The sequence below is a fragment of the Hemiscyllium ocellatum genome, chromosome 1 (assembly GCF_020745735.1).
Source record: "Hemiscyllium ocellatum isolate sHemOce1 chromosome 1, sHemOce1.pat.X.cur, whole genome shotgun sequence".
Lineage (NCBI taxonomy): Eukaryota > Metazoa > Chordata > Chondrichthyes > Orectolobiformes > Hemiscylliidae > Hemiscyllium > Hemiscyllium ocellatum.
Genome location: NC_083401.1, coordinates 11,491,961 through 11,507,489, shown reverse-complemented (window position 1 = coordinate 11,507,489; position 15,529 = coordinate 11,491,961). Strand labels below are relative to the sequence as shown.

The window sequence follows — 15,529 nt, the reverse complement described above, 5'->3', positions numbered from 1 at the left end:
TCCAGCAGCTCATTCCATACACGTACCACCCTTTGTGTGAAAAAGTTGCCCGCTAGGTCCCTTTCACATCTTTGCCCTCACCCTAAATCTATGCCCTCTAGTTCTGGACTCCCCCATCCCAGGGAAAAGACCATGTCTATTTATCCTATCCATGCCCCTCATAATTTTGTAAACCTCTATAAGGTCACCCCTCAGCTTCCGACGCTCCAGGGAAAACAGCCCCAGCCTGTTCAGCCTCTCCCTGCAGCTCAGATCCTCCAACCCTGGCAACAACTTTGAAAATCTTTTCTGAACCCGTTCAAGTTTCACAACACCCTTCCTTTGACCATAATGAATGGTAAAGCAGTCTCAAAGGCTCGAATGGCCTACTCCTGATCCCGTTTCCTATATTTCTAAAGTTTATTTGAGCCTTTAAGAGAAGGGGATATTTCTTAATATTTTGTACTTTCCTCTGACCTCGTAATTAAAAGGTAAAAGTTGACCATGCTCTCCCACAATAGTGGTCTGACAGTGTGTTTATAAACAACAGACAATTTATGGGCCAGCACACAGATCAGAAGACAGATTCCATTTGTTCAAGTCCAGAGTTTCGTCACGAACTTTGTCTGAGAGGAAGTTCCCTTCCTGTTTGTGAACTCTTGGAAAGAGAACAACAGGAAGGAGTGAGACATTACTGTTGCTGAATGAAACCACTACTTTCAGATTGATGACCAACCACAAAACTTCCTCAAACGTACCGGCTTATGTCGACAACGTTTTCATTTGAGTAGAAAACCTGGTAATTGGAAATGCTTAACTAATGAACACCCTCCCCAGAACAGGGACAGCACAGGGTTAGGTACAGAGTAAAGCTCCGTCTACACTGTCCCCATCAAACACTCCCAGGACAGGGACAGCACGGGGTTACATGCAGAGTAAAGCTCTCTCTACACTGTCCCCATCAAACATTCCCAGGACAGGGACAGCACGGGGTTAGATACAGAGTAAACCTCCTTCTACCATATCCCCAACAAACACTCCCAGGACAAGGACAGCGCAGGGTTACATACAGGGTAAAGCTCTCTCTACACTGTCCCCATCAAACACTCCCAGGACAGGGACAGCACGGGGCTAGATACAGAGTAAAGCTCTCTCTACACTGTCCCCATCACACATTCCCAGGACAGGGACAGCACGGGGTTAGATACAGAGTAAACCTCCTTCTACCATATCCCCAACAAACACTCCCAGGACAAGGACAGCGCAGGGTTACATACAGGGTAAAGCTCTCTCTACACTGTCCCCATCAAACACTCCCAGGACAGGGACAGCGCAGGGTTACATGCAGAGTAAAGCTCTCTCTACACTGTGCCCATCAAACATTCCCAGGACAGGGACAGCACAGGGTTAGATGCAGAGTAAAGCTCTCTCTACACTGTCCCTATCAAACATTCCCAGGACAGGGACATGCACGAGGTTAGATTCAGAGAAAAGCTCTCTCTACACATTCCACGTCAAATATGCCCAGGACAGAGACAGCGCAGGGTTAGATACAGAGTAAACCTCCCTATACCATGTCCCCATCAAACACTCCCAGGACAGGGACAGCACAGGGTGAGATGCAGAGTAAAGCTCTCTCTACACTGTCCCCATCAAACATTCCCAGGAGAGAGACAGCACGGTGTTAGATACAGAGTAAAGATGTCTCTATACTGTCCACATCAAACACTCCCAGGGCAGGGATAGTACAGGGTTAGATATAGAGTAAAGCTCGCTCTACACTGTCCCTACCAAACACTCCCAGGACAGGGACATCACAGGGATAGGCACAGAGTAAAGCTCACTCTTCACAGTCCCCATCAAACACCCACAGGACAGGGACAGCACGGGGTTACATAGAGAGTAAAGCTCCCTCTACACTGTCCCCAACAAACACTCCCATGACAGGGACAGCACGGGGTTAGATGCAGAGTAAAGCTTTCTCTACACTGTCCCCATCAAACACTCCCAGGACAGGGACAGCAAGGGGTTAGATACAGAGGAAACCACCCTCTACACTGTCCCCATCAAACGCTACCATGACAGGAACAGCACAGGGATAGATACACAGTGAATCTCTCTCTACACTGTCCCCATCAAACACTCCCAGGACAGGGACAGCACGGGGTTAGATGCAGAGTAAAGTTTTCTCTACACTGTCACCGTCAAACACTCCCAGGACAGGGACAGGTATGGGGTTAGATACAGTGTAAAGCTGCCTTTACACTGTCCCCAACAAAGACTCCCTGGATAGAGACAGCACGGGGTTAGATACAAGGTAAAGCTTCCTCTATACTGTCCCCATCAAACACTCCCAGTGCAGGGACATGAACGGATTAGATACAGAGTAAAGCTTCCTCTACAGTGTCCCCATCAAACATTCCCAGGAGAGAGACAGCACCGTGTTAGATACAGAGTAAAGATCTCTCTATACTGTCCACATCAAATATTCCCAGGACAGGGATAGCACAGGGTTAGATATAGAGTAAAGCTCCCTCTACACTGTCCCCATCAAACACTCCCAGGACATGGACATCACAGGGATAGGCACAGAGTAAAGCTCACTCTTCACTGTTCCCATCAAACACTCCCAAAACAGGGACAGCACAGGGTTAGACACAGAGTAAAGATCTCTCTACACTGTCCCCATCAAACACTCCCAGGGCAGGGACAGCACGGGATGAGATAGAGAGTAAAGATCCCTCGACACTGTTCCCATCAAACACCCCCAGGGACAGGGACAGCACGGGATTAGATACAGAGTAAAATTCTCTCTACACTGTCCCCAGTAAACACCCACATGGGGGAACAGCAGGGGGTTAGATACAGAGTAAAGCTCCCTCTACACTGTCCCCATCAAGCACTCCCAGGACAGGGGCAGCACAGGGTTAGGTACAGAGTAAAGCTCCCTCTACACTGTCCCCATCAAACACTCCCAGGACTGGGACAGCACGGGGTTAGATACAGATTGAAGCTCTCTCTACACTGTCACCATCAAACACTCCCAGGACAGGGGCAGCACAGGGTTAGGTACAGAGTAAAGCTCCCTCTACACTGTCCCCATCAAACACTCCCAGGACAGGGACAGCACGGGGTTAGATACAGAGGAAACCTCCCTCTACACTGTCCCCATCAAACACTCCCAGGACAGGGACAGCACGGGGTTAGATACAGAGTAAAGCTCCCTCTACACTGGCCCCAACAAACACTCCCAGGACAGGGACAGCACGGAGTTAGATACAACAGTAAATTCCTCTCTACACAGTTCCCAACTAACCCTCCCAGGATAGGGATAGCATGGGGTTAGAAACAGAGTAAAAATCTCTCTACACTGTCCGCTCCCAGAACAGGGACAGCACGGGGTAAGATACACAGTAAGTCCCTCTCTACACTGTTCCCAACTAACCCTCCCAGGACAGAGATTGCATGGGGTTAGATGCAGAGTAAAGCTCTCTCTATACTGTCCCCATCAAACACTCCCAGGACAGGGACAGCACAGGGTTAGATACAGAGTAAATCCCTCCCTACACTGTCCTCATCAAACACTCGCAGGACTGGGACATGTACGGGGTTAGATACAGAGAAAAGCTCCCTCTACACTGTCCCCATCAAACACACCCAGGATAGGGACAGCACGGGGTTAGATACAGATTAAAGCTCTCTCTACACTGTCACCATCAAACACTCCCAGGACAGGGGCAGCACAGGGTTAGGTACAGAGTAAAGCTCCCTCCACACTGTCCCCATCAAACACTCCCAGGACTGGGACATGTACGGGGTTAGATATCAAGTAAAGCTCCCTCTACACTGTTCCCATCAAACCCTCCCAGGACAGGGATAGCACAGGGTTAGATACAGAGTAAATCCCTCCCTACACTGTCCTCGTCAAACACTCCCAGGACAGGGACAGCAGGGGTTTAGATACAGAGGAAACCTCCCTCTACACTGTCCCCATCAAACACTCCCAGGACAGGGACAGCACGGGGTTAGATACAGGGTAAAGCTCCCTCTACACTGTCCCTATCAAACATTCCCAGGACAGGGACATGCACGAGGTTAGATTCAGAGAAAAGCTCTCTCTACACTGTCCCCATCAAACACTCCCAGGACAGGGACAGCAGGGGGTGAGATACAGAGGAAACCTCCCTCTACACTGTCCCCATCAAACACTCCCATGACAGGGACAGCACGGGGTTAGATGCAGAGTAAAGCTTTCTCTACACTGTCCCCATCAAACACTCCCAGGACAGGGACAGCAGGGGGTTAGGTACAGAGGAACCCTCCATCTACACTGTCCCCATGAAACGCTACCATGACAGGAACAGCACAGGGATAGATACACAGTGAATCTATGTCTACACTGTCCCCATCAAACACTCCCAGGACAGGGAAACACAGGGTTAGAGACAGGATAAAGCTCCCTCTAGACTGTCCCCAGCAAACACTCCCAGGACAGGGACAGCACGGGGTTAGATGCAGAGTAAAGCTCTCTCTACACTGTCCCCATCAAACACTCCCAGGACAGGGACAGCACGGGGTTAGATACAGAGGAAACCTCCCTCTACACTGTCCCCATCAAACACTCCCAGGACAGGGACAGCAAGGGGTTAGATACAGAGTAAAGTTTTCTCTACACTGTCCCTATCAAACATTCCCAGGACAGGGACATGCACGAGGTTAGATTCAGAGAAAAGCTCTCTCTACACAGTCCACATCAAATATGCCCAGGACAGAGACAGCACAGGGTTAGATACAGAGTAAACCTCCCTATACCATGTCCCCATCAAACACTCCCAGGACAGGGACAGCACGGGGTGAGATGCAGAGTAAAGCTCTCTCTACACTGTCCCCATCAAACATTCCCAGGAGAGAGACAGCACGGTGTTAGATACAAAGTAAAGATCTCTCTCTACTGTCCACATCAAACACTCCCAGGGCAGGGACAGCAAAGGGATAGGCTCAGAGTAAAGCTCACTCTTCACAGTCCCCATCAAACACCCACAGGACAGAGACAGCACGGGGTTAGATACAGAGGAAACCTCCCTCTACACTGTCCCCATCAAACACTCCCAGGACAGGGACAGCACGGGGTTAGATACAGAGGAAACCTCCCTCTACACTGTCCCCATCAAACACTCCCAGGACAGGGACAGCAAGGGGTTAGATACAGAGTAAAGCTCCCTCTACACTGTCCCCATCAAACACCCCCATGACAGGGAAAGCACGGAGTTAGATACAACAGTAAATTCCTCTCTACACAGTTCCCAACTAACCCTCCCAGGATAGGGATAGCATGGGGTTAGAAACAGAGTAAAAATCTCTCTACACTGTCCGCTCCCAGGACAGGGACAGCACGGGGTAAGATACACAGTAAGTCCCTCTCTACACTGTTCCCAACTAACCCTCCCAGGACAGAGATAGCATGGGGTTAGATGCAGAGTAAAGCTCTCTCCATACTGTCCCCATCAAACACTCCCAGGACAGGGACAGCACGGGGTTAGATACAGAGTAAATCCTCCCTACACTGTCCTCATCAAACACTCGCAGGACTGGGACATGTACGGGGTTAGATATAGAGTAAAGCTCCCTCTACACTGTTCCCATCAAACACTCCCAGAACCGGGATAGCACGGGGTTAGATACAGAGAAAAGCTCTCTCTACACTGTCCCCATCAAACACTCCCAGGACAGGGACAGCACGGGGTTAGATACAGAGTAAAGTTTTCTCTACACTGTCACCGTCAAACACTCCCAGGACAGGGACAGGTATGGGGTTAGATACAGTGTAAAGCTGTCTCTACACTGTCCCCAACAAAGACTCCCTGGACAGAGACAGCACGGGGTTAGATACAAGGTAAAGCTTCCTCTATACTGTCCCCATCAAATACTCCCAGGGCAGGGACATGAACGGATTAGATACAGAGTAAAGCTTCCTCTACAGTGTCCCCATCAAACATTCCCAGGAGAGAGACAGCACCGTGTTAGATACAGAGTAAAGATCCCTCTATACTGTCCACATCAAATATTCCCAGGACAGGGATAGCACAGGGTTAGATATAGAGTAAAGCTCCCTCTACACTGTCCCCATCAAACACTCCCAGGACATGGACATCACAGGGATAGGCACAGAGTAAAGCTCACTCTTCACTGTTCCCATCAAACACCCACAGGACAGGGACAGCACAGGTTAAGATCCAGAGTAAAGCTCCCTCTACACTGTCGCCATCAAACACTACCAGGACAGGGACATCACAGGGATAGGGAAAGAGTAAAGCTCCCTCTACACTGTCCCCATCAAACACTCCAGGACAGGAACAGCCCAGAGTTAAGTATGGAGTAAAGCTTTCGCTACACAGTCCCCATCAAACACTCCCAAAACAGGGACAGCACAGGGTTAGACACAGAGTAAAGATCTCTCTACACTGTCCCCATCAAACACTCCCAGGGCAGGGACAGCACGGGATGAGATAGAGAGTAAAGATCCCTCGACACTGTTCCCATCAAACACCCCCAGGGACAGGGACAGCACGGGATTAGATACAGAGTAAAATTCTCTCTACACTGTCCCCAGTAAACACCCACATGGGGGAACAGCATGGGGTTAGATACAGAGTAAAGCTCCCTCTACACTGTCCCCATCAAACAATCCCAGGACAGGGACAGCACAGGGTTAGAGACAGGATAAAGATCCCTCTACACTGTCCCCATCAAACACTCCCAGGACAGCTACAGCACGAGATTAGATACAGATTGAAGCTCCCTCTACACTGTCCCCATCAAACACTCCCAGGACAGGGACAGCACGGGGTTAGATACAGATTAAAGCACTCTCTACACTGTCACCATCAAACACTCCCAGGACAGGGGCAGCACAGGGTTAGGTACAGAGTAAAGCTCCCTCTACACTGTCCCCATCAAACACTCCCAGGACAGGGACAGCACGGGGTTAGATACAGATTAAAGCTCTCTCTACACTGTCACCATCAAACACTCCCAGGACAGGGGCAGCACAGGGTTAGGTACAGAGTAAAGCTCCCTCCACACTGTCCCCATCAAACACTCCCAGGACAGGAACAGCCCAGAGTTAAGTATGGAGTAAAGCTTTCGCTACACTGTCCCCATCAAACACTCCCAGGACAGGGACAGCACGGGGTTAGATACAGAGTAAATCCTTCTCTACACTGTCCCCATCAAACCTTCCTAGGACAGGGACAGCACAGGGTTAGATACAGAGTAAAGCTCCCTCTGCACTGTCCCCATCAAACGCCATCAGGACAGGAACAGCACAGGGTTAGATACAGAGTAAAGCTCCCTCTGCACTGTCTCCATCAAACACTCCCAGGACAAGGACAGCACAGGGTTAGGTACAGAGTAAATCCTTCTCTGCACTGTCCTCATCAAACACTCGCAGGACTGGGACATGGGATTAGGTACAGAGTAAAGCTCCCTCTGCACTGTCCCCATCAAACCCTCCCAGGACAGTAGAAACACAGGGTTAGGGACAGAGTAAAGTTCCCTCTACACTGTCCCCATCAAACACTCCCAGGACAGCTACAGCACGAGATCAGATACAGATTGAAGCTCCCTCTACACTGTCCCCATCAAACACTCCCAGGACAGGAACAGCCCAGAGTTAAGTATGGAGTAAAGCTTTCGCTACACTGTCCCCATCAAACACTCCCAAAACAGGGACAGAACAGGGTTAGACACAGAGTAAAGATCTCTCTACACTGTCCCCATCAAACACTCCCAGGGCAGGGACAGCACGGGACGAGATAGAGAGTAAAGATCCCTCTACACTGTCCCCATCAAACACCCCCAGGGACAGGGACAGCACGGGGTTAGATACAGAGTAAATCCTTCTCTACACTGTCCCCATCAAACATGCTCAGGACAAGGACAGCACGAGGTTAGATACAGAGTAAAGCTTCCTCTACACTGTCGCCATCAAACACTCCCAGGACAGGGACAGCAGGGGTTAGATACAGAGTAAACCTCCTTCTACCATATCCCCAACAAACACTCCCAGGACAAGGACAGCGCAGGGTTAGATACAGAGTAAAGCTTTCTCTACACTATCCCCATCAAACACTCCCAGGACAGGGACAGCACGGGGTTAGATGCAGAGTAAAGCTCTCTCTACACTGTCCCAATCAAACATTCCCAGGACAGGGACATGCACGAGGTTAGATTCAGAGAAAAGCTCTCTCTACACTGTCCCTATCAAACACTCCCAGGACAGGGACATGCACGAGGTTAGATTCAGAGAAAAGCTCTCTCTACACAGTCCACATCAAACACTCCCAGAACCGGGATAGCACGGGGTTAGATACAGAGAAAAGCTCTCTCTACACTGTCCCCATCAAACACTCCCAGAACCGGGATAGCACGGGGTTAGATACAGAGAAAAGCTCTCTCTACACTGTCCCCATCAAACACTCCCAGGACAGGGACAGCACGGGGTTAGATACAGAGTAAAGTTTTCTCTACACTGTCACCGTCAAACACTCCCAGGACAGGGACAGGTATGGGGTTAGATACAGTGTAAAGCTGTCTCTACACTGTCCCCAACAAAGACTCCCTGGACAGAGACAGCACGGGGTTAGATACAAGGTAAAGCTTCCTCTATACTGTCCCCATCAAACACTCCCAGGGCAGGGACATGAACGGATTAGATACAGAGTAAAGCTTCCTCTACAGTGTCCCCATCAAACATTCCCAGGAGAGAGACAGCACCGTGTTAGATACAGAGTAAAGATCCCTCTATACTGTCCACATCAAATATTCCCAGGACAGGGATAGCACAGGGTTAGATATAGAGTAAAGCTCCCTCTACACTGTCCCCATCAAACACTCCCAGGACATGGACATCACAGGGATAGGCACAGAGTAAAGCTCACTCTTCACTGTTCCCATCAAACACCCACAGGACAGGGACAGCACAGGTTAAGATCCAGAGTAAAGCTCCCTCTACACTGTCGCCATCAAACACTCGCAGGACAGGGACATCACAGGGATAGGGAAAGAGTAAAGCTCCCTCTACACTGTCCCCATCAAACACTCCAGGACAGGAACAGCCCAGAGTTAAGTATGGAGTAAAGCTTTCGCTACACAGTCCCCATCAAACACTCCCAAAACAGGGACAGCACAGGGTTAGACACAGAGTAAAGATCTCTCTACACTGTCCCCATCAAACACTCCCAGGGCAGGGACAGCACGGGATGAGATAGAGAGTAAAGATCCCTCGACACTGTTCCCATCAAACACCCCCAGGGACAGGGACAGCACGGGATTAGATACAGAGTAAAATTCTCTCTACACTGTCCCCAGTAAACACCCACATGGGGGAACAGCATGGGGTTAGATACAGAGTAAAGCTCCCTCTACACTGTCCCCATCAAACAATCCCAGGACAGGGACAGCACAGGGTTAGAGACAGATTGAAGCTCCCTCTACACTGTCCCCATCAAACACTCCCAGGACAGGGACAGCACGGGGTTAGATACAGATTAAAGCACTCTCTACACTGTCACCATCAAACACTCCCAGGACAGGGGCAGCACAGGGTTAGGTACAGAGTAAAGCTCTCTCTACACTGTCCCCATCAAACACTCCCAGGACAGGGACAGCACGGGGTTAGATACAGATTAAAGCTCTCTCTACACTGTCACCATCAAACACTCCCAGGACAGGGGCAGCACAGGGTTAGGTACAGAGTAAAGCTCCCTCCACACTGTCCCCATCAAACACTCCCAGGACAGGAACAGCCCAGAGTTAAGTATGGAGTAAAGCTTTCGCTACACTGTCCCCATCAAACACTCCCAGGACAGGGACAGCACGGGGTTAGATACAGAGTAAATCCTTCTCTACACTGTCCCCATCAAACCTTCCTAGGACAGGGACAGCACAGGGTTAGATACAGAGAAAACCTCCCTCTACACTGTCCCCATCAAACGCCATCAGGACAGGAACAGCACAGGGTTAGATACAGAGTAAAGCTCCCTCTGCACTGTCCCCATCAAACACTCCCAGGACAAAGACAGCACAGGGTTAGGTACAGAGTAAATCCTTCTCTGCACTGTCCTCATCAAACACTCGCAGGACTGGGACATGGGATTAGGTACAGAGTAAAGCTCCCTCTGCACTGTCCCCATCAAACCCTCCCAGGACAGTAGAAACACAGGGTTAGGGACAGAGTAAAGTTCCCTCTACACTGTCCCCATCAAACACTCCCAGGACAGCTACAGCACGAGATCAGATACAGATTGAAGCTCCCTCTACACTGTCCCCATCAAACACTCCCAGGACAGGAACAGCCCAGAGTTAAGTATGGAGTAAAGCTTTCGCTACACTGTCCCCATCAAACACTCCCAAAACAGGGACAGAACAGGGTTAGACACAGAGTAAAGATCTCTCTACACTGTCCCCATCAAACACTCCCAGGGCAGGGACAGCACGGGACGAGATAGAGAGTAAAGATCCCTCTACACTGTCCCCATCAAACACCCCCAGGGCAGGGACAGCACGGGGTTAGATACAGAGTAAATCCTTCTCTACACTGTCCCCATCAAACCTTCCTAGGACAGGGACAGCACGGGGATAGATACAGAGAAAACCTCCCTCTACACTGTCCCCATCAAACGCCATCAGGACAGGAACAGCACAGGGTTAGATACAGAGTAAAGCTCCCTCTGCACTGTCCCCATCAAACACTCCCAGGACAAGGACAGCGCAGGGTTAGATACAGAGTAAAGCTTTCTCTACACTATCCCCATCAAACATTCCCAGGACAGGGACAGCACGGGGTTACATGCAGAGTAAAGCTCTCTCTACACTGTCCCCAGCTCGACACTGTCCCCATCAAACATTCCCAGGACAGGGACAGCACAGGGTTAGATGCAGAGTAAAGCTCTCTCTACACTGTCCCTATCAAACATTCCCAGGACAGGGACATGCACGAGGTTAGATTCAGAGAAAAGCTCTCTCTCCACAGTCCACATCAAATATGCCCAGGACAGAGACAGCGCAGGGTTAGATACAGAGTAAACCTCCCTATACCATGTCCCCATCAAACACTCCCAGGACAGGGACAGCACGGGGTGAGATGCAGAGTAAAGCTCTCTCTACACTGTCCCCATCAAACATTCCCAGGAGAGAGACAGCACGGTGTTAGATACAGAGTAAAGATCTCTCTCTACTGTCCACATCAAACACTCCCTGGGCAGGGACAGCACAGGGATAGGCACAGAGTAAAGCTCACTCTTCACAGTCCCCATCAAACATCCACAGGACAGGAACAGCACGGGGTTAGATACAGAGGAAACCTCCCTCTACACTGTCACCATCAAACACTCCCATGACAGGGACAGCACGGGGTTAGATACAGAGTAAAGCTCCCTCTACACTGGCCCCATCAAACATTCCCAGGACAGGGACAGCACAGGGTTAGATGCAGAGTAAAGCACCCTCTACACTGTCCCCATCAAACACTCCCAGGACAGGGACAGCAGGGGGTTAGATACAGAGGAACCCTCCCTCTACACTGTCCCCATCAAACACTCCCAGGACAGGGACAGCACGGGGTGAGATACAGAGTAAAGCTCCCTCTACACTGTCCCCATCAAATACTCCCAGGACAGGAACAGCACAGGTTTTGATACAGAGTAAAACTTCCTCTACACTACCCTCAAAAACATTCCAAGGACAGGGACAGCACGGGGTTAGATACAGAGTAAAGCTCCCTCTACACTGTCCCCATCAAACATTCCCAGGACAGGGGCAGCATGGGGGGTTAGGTACAGAGTAAATCCCTCTCTACACTGTCGCCATCAAACACTCCCAGGACAGGGACAGTACGGGGTTAGATACAGAGTAAAGTTCCCTCTACACTGTCCCCATCAAACACTCCCAGGACAGCTACAGCACGAGATCAGATACAGATTGAAGCTCCCTCTCCACTGTCCCCATCAAACACTCCCAGGACAGGAACAGCCCAGAGTTAAGTATGGAGTAAAGCTTTCGCTACACTGTCCCCATCAAACACTCCCAAAACAGGGACAGAACAGGGTTAGACACAGAGTAAAGATCTCTCTACACTGTCCCCATCAAACACTCCCAGGGCAGGGACAGCACGGGACGAGATAGAGAGTAAAGATCCCTCTACACTGTCCCCATCAAACACCCCCAGGGACAGGGACAGCACGGGGTTAGATACAGAGTAAATCCTTCTCTACACTGTCCCCATCAAACATGCTCAGGACAAGGACAGCACGAGGTTAGATACAGAGTAAAGCTCCCTCTACACTGTCGCCATCAAACACTCCCAGGACAGGGACAGCAGGGGTTAGATACAGAGTAAACCTCCTTCTACCATATCCCCAACAAACACTCCCAGGACAAGGACAGCGCAGGGTTAGATACAGAGTAAAGCTTTCTCTACACTATCCCCATCAAACACTCCCAGGACAGGGACAGCACGGGGTTAGATGCAGAGTAAAGCTCTCTCTACACTGTCCCAATCAAACATTCCCAGGACAGGGACATGCACGAGGTTAGATTCAGAGAAAAGCTCTCTCTACACTGTCCCTATCAAACACTCCCAGGACAGGGACATGCACGAGGTTAGATTCAGAGAAAAGCTCTCTCTACACAGTCCACATCAAACACTCCCAGAACCGGGATAGCACGGGGTTAGATACAGAGAAAAGCTCTCTCTACACTGTCCCCATCAAACACTCCCAGAACCGGGATAGCACGGGGTTAGATACAGAGAAAAGCTCTCTCTACACTGTCCCCATCAAACACTCCCAGGACAGGGACAGCACGGGGTTAGATACAGAGTAAAGTTTTCTCTACACTGTCACCGTCAAACACTCCCAGGACAGGGACAGGTATGGGGTTAGATACAGTGTAAAGCTGTCTCTACACTGTCCCCAACAAAGACTCCCTGGACAGAGACAGCACGGGGTTAGATACAAGGTAAAGCTTCCTCTATACTGTCCCCATCAAACACTCCCAGGGCAGGGACATGAACGGATTAGATACAGAGTAAAGCTTCCTCTACAGTGTCCCCATCAAACATTCCCAGGAGAGAGACAGCACCGTGTTAGATACAGAGTAAAGATCCCTCTATACTGTCCACATCAAATATTCCCAGGACAGGGATAGCACAGGGTTAGATATAGAGTAAAGCTCCCTCTACACTGTCCCCATCAAACACTCCCAGGACATGGACATCACAGGGATAGGCACAGAGTAAAGCTCACTCTTCACTGTTCCCATCAAACACCCACAGGACAGGGACAGCACAGGTTAAGATCCAGAGTAAAGCTCCCTCTACACTGTCGCCATCAAACACTCGCAGGACAGGGACATCACAGGGATAGGGAAAGAGTAAAGCTCCCTCTACACTGTCCCCATCAAACACTCCAGGACAGGAACAGCCCAGAGTTAAGTATGGAGTAAAGCTTTCGCTACACAGTCCCCATCAAACACTCCCAAAACAGGGACAGCACAGGGTTAGACACAGAGTAAAGATCTCTCTACACTGTCCCCATCAAACACTCCCAGGGCAGGGACAGCACGGGATGAGATAGAGAGTAAAGATCCCTCGACACTGTTCCCATCAAACACCCCCAGGGACAGGGACAGCACGGGATTAGATACAGAGTAAAATTCTCTCTACACTGTCCCCAGTAAACACCCACATGGGGGAACAGCATGGGGTTAGATACAGAGTAAAGCTCCCTCTACACTGTCCCCATCAAACAATCCCAGGACAGGGACAGCACAGGGTTAGAGACAGATTGAAGCTCCCTCTACACTGTCCCCATCAAACACTCCCAGGACAGGGACAGCACGGGGTTAGATACAGATTAAAGCACTCTCTACACTGTCACCATCAAACACTCCCAGGACAGGGGCAGCACAGGGTTAGGTACAGAGTAAAGCTCTCTCTACACTGTCCCCATCAAACACTCCCAGGACAGGGACAGCACGGGGTTAGATACAGATTAAAGCTCTCTCTACACTGTCACCATCAAACACTCCCAGGACAGGGGCAGCACAGGGTTAGGTACAGAGTAAAGCTCCCTCCACACTGTCCCCATCAAACACTCCCAGGACAGGAACAGCCCAGAGTTAAGTATGGAGTAAAGCTTTCGCTACACTGTCCCCATCAAACACTCCCAGGACAGGGACAGCACGGGGTTAGATACAGAGTAAATCCTTCTCTACACTGTCCCCATCAAACCTTCCTAGGACAGGGACAGCACAGGGTTAGATACAGAGAAAACCTCCCTCTACACTGTCCCCATCAAACGCCATCAGGACAGGAACAGCACAGGGTTAGATACAGAGTAAAGCTCCCTCTGCACTGTCCCCATCAAACACTCCCAGGACAAAGACAGCACAGGGTTAGGTACAGAGTAAATCCTTCTCTGCACTGTCCTCATCAAACACTCGCAGGACTGGGACATGGGATTAGGTACAGAGTAAAGCTCCCTCTGCACTGTCCCCATCAAACCCTCCCAGGACAGTAGAAACACAGGGTTAGGGACAGAGTAAAGTTCCCTCTACACTGTCCCCATCAAACACTCCCAGGACAGCTACAGCACGAGATCAGATACAGATTGAAGCTCCCTCTACACTGTCCCCATCAAACACTCCCAGGACAGGAACAGCCCAGAGTTAAGTATGGAGTAAAGCTTTCGCTACACTGTCCCCATCAAACACTCCCAAAACAGGGACAGAACAGGGTTAGACACAGAGTAAAGATCTCTCTACACTGTCCCCATCAAACACTCCCAGGGCAGGGACAGCACGGGACGAGATAGAGAGTAAAGGTCCCTCTACACTGTCCCCATCAAACACCCCCAGGGCAGGGACAGCACGGGGTTAGATACAGAGTAAATCCTTCTCTACACTGTCCCCATCAAACCTTCCTAGGACAGGGACAGCACGGGGATAGATACAGAGAAAACCTCCCTCTACACTGTCCCCATCAAACGCCATCAGGACAGGAACAGCACAGGGTTAGATACAGAGTAAAGCTCCCTCTGCACTGTCCCCATCAAACACTCCCAGGACAAGGACAGCGCAGGGTTAGATACAGAGTAAAGCTTTCTCTACACTATCCCCATCAAACATTCCCAGGACAGGGACAGCACGGGGTTACATGCAGAGTAAAGCTCTCTCTACACTGTCCCCAGCTCTACACTGTCCCCATCAAACATTCCCAGGACAGGGACAGCACAGGGTTAGATGCAGAGTAAAGCTCTCTCTACACTGTCCCTATCAAACATTCCCAGGACAGGGACATGCACGAGGTTAGATTCAGAGAAAAGCTCTCTCTCCACAGTCCACATCAAATATGCCCAGGACAGAGACAGCGCAGGGTTAGATACAGAGTAAACCTCCCTATACCATGTCCCCATCAAACACTCCCAGGACAGGGACAGCACGGGGTGAGATGCAGAGTAAAGCTCTCTCTACACTGTCCCATCAAACATTC

General features: G+C 50.3%; 1 protein-coding gene across 6 annotated transcripts in view; it reads right to left on the bottom strand.

The window, feature by feature from the left end:
• Positions 1-15,529, bottom strand: part of dysf (dysferlin, limb girdle muscular dystrophy 2B (autosomal recessive)) — a 440,247-nt gene that overhangs the window by 318,896 nt on the left and 105,822 nt on the right. The gene's annotated exons all lie outside the window — the stretch shown is intronic.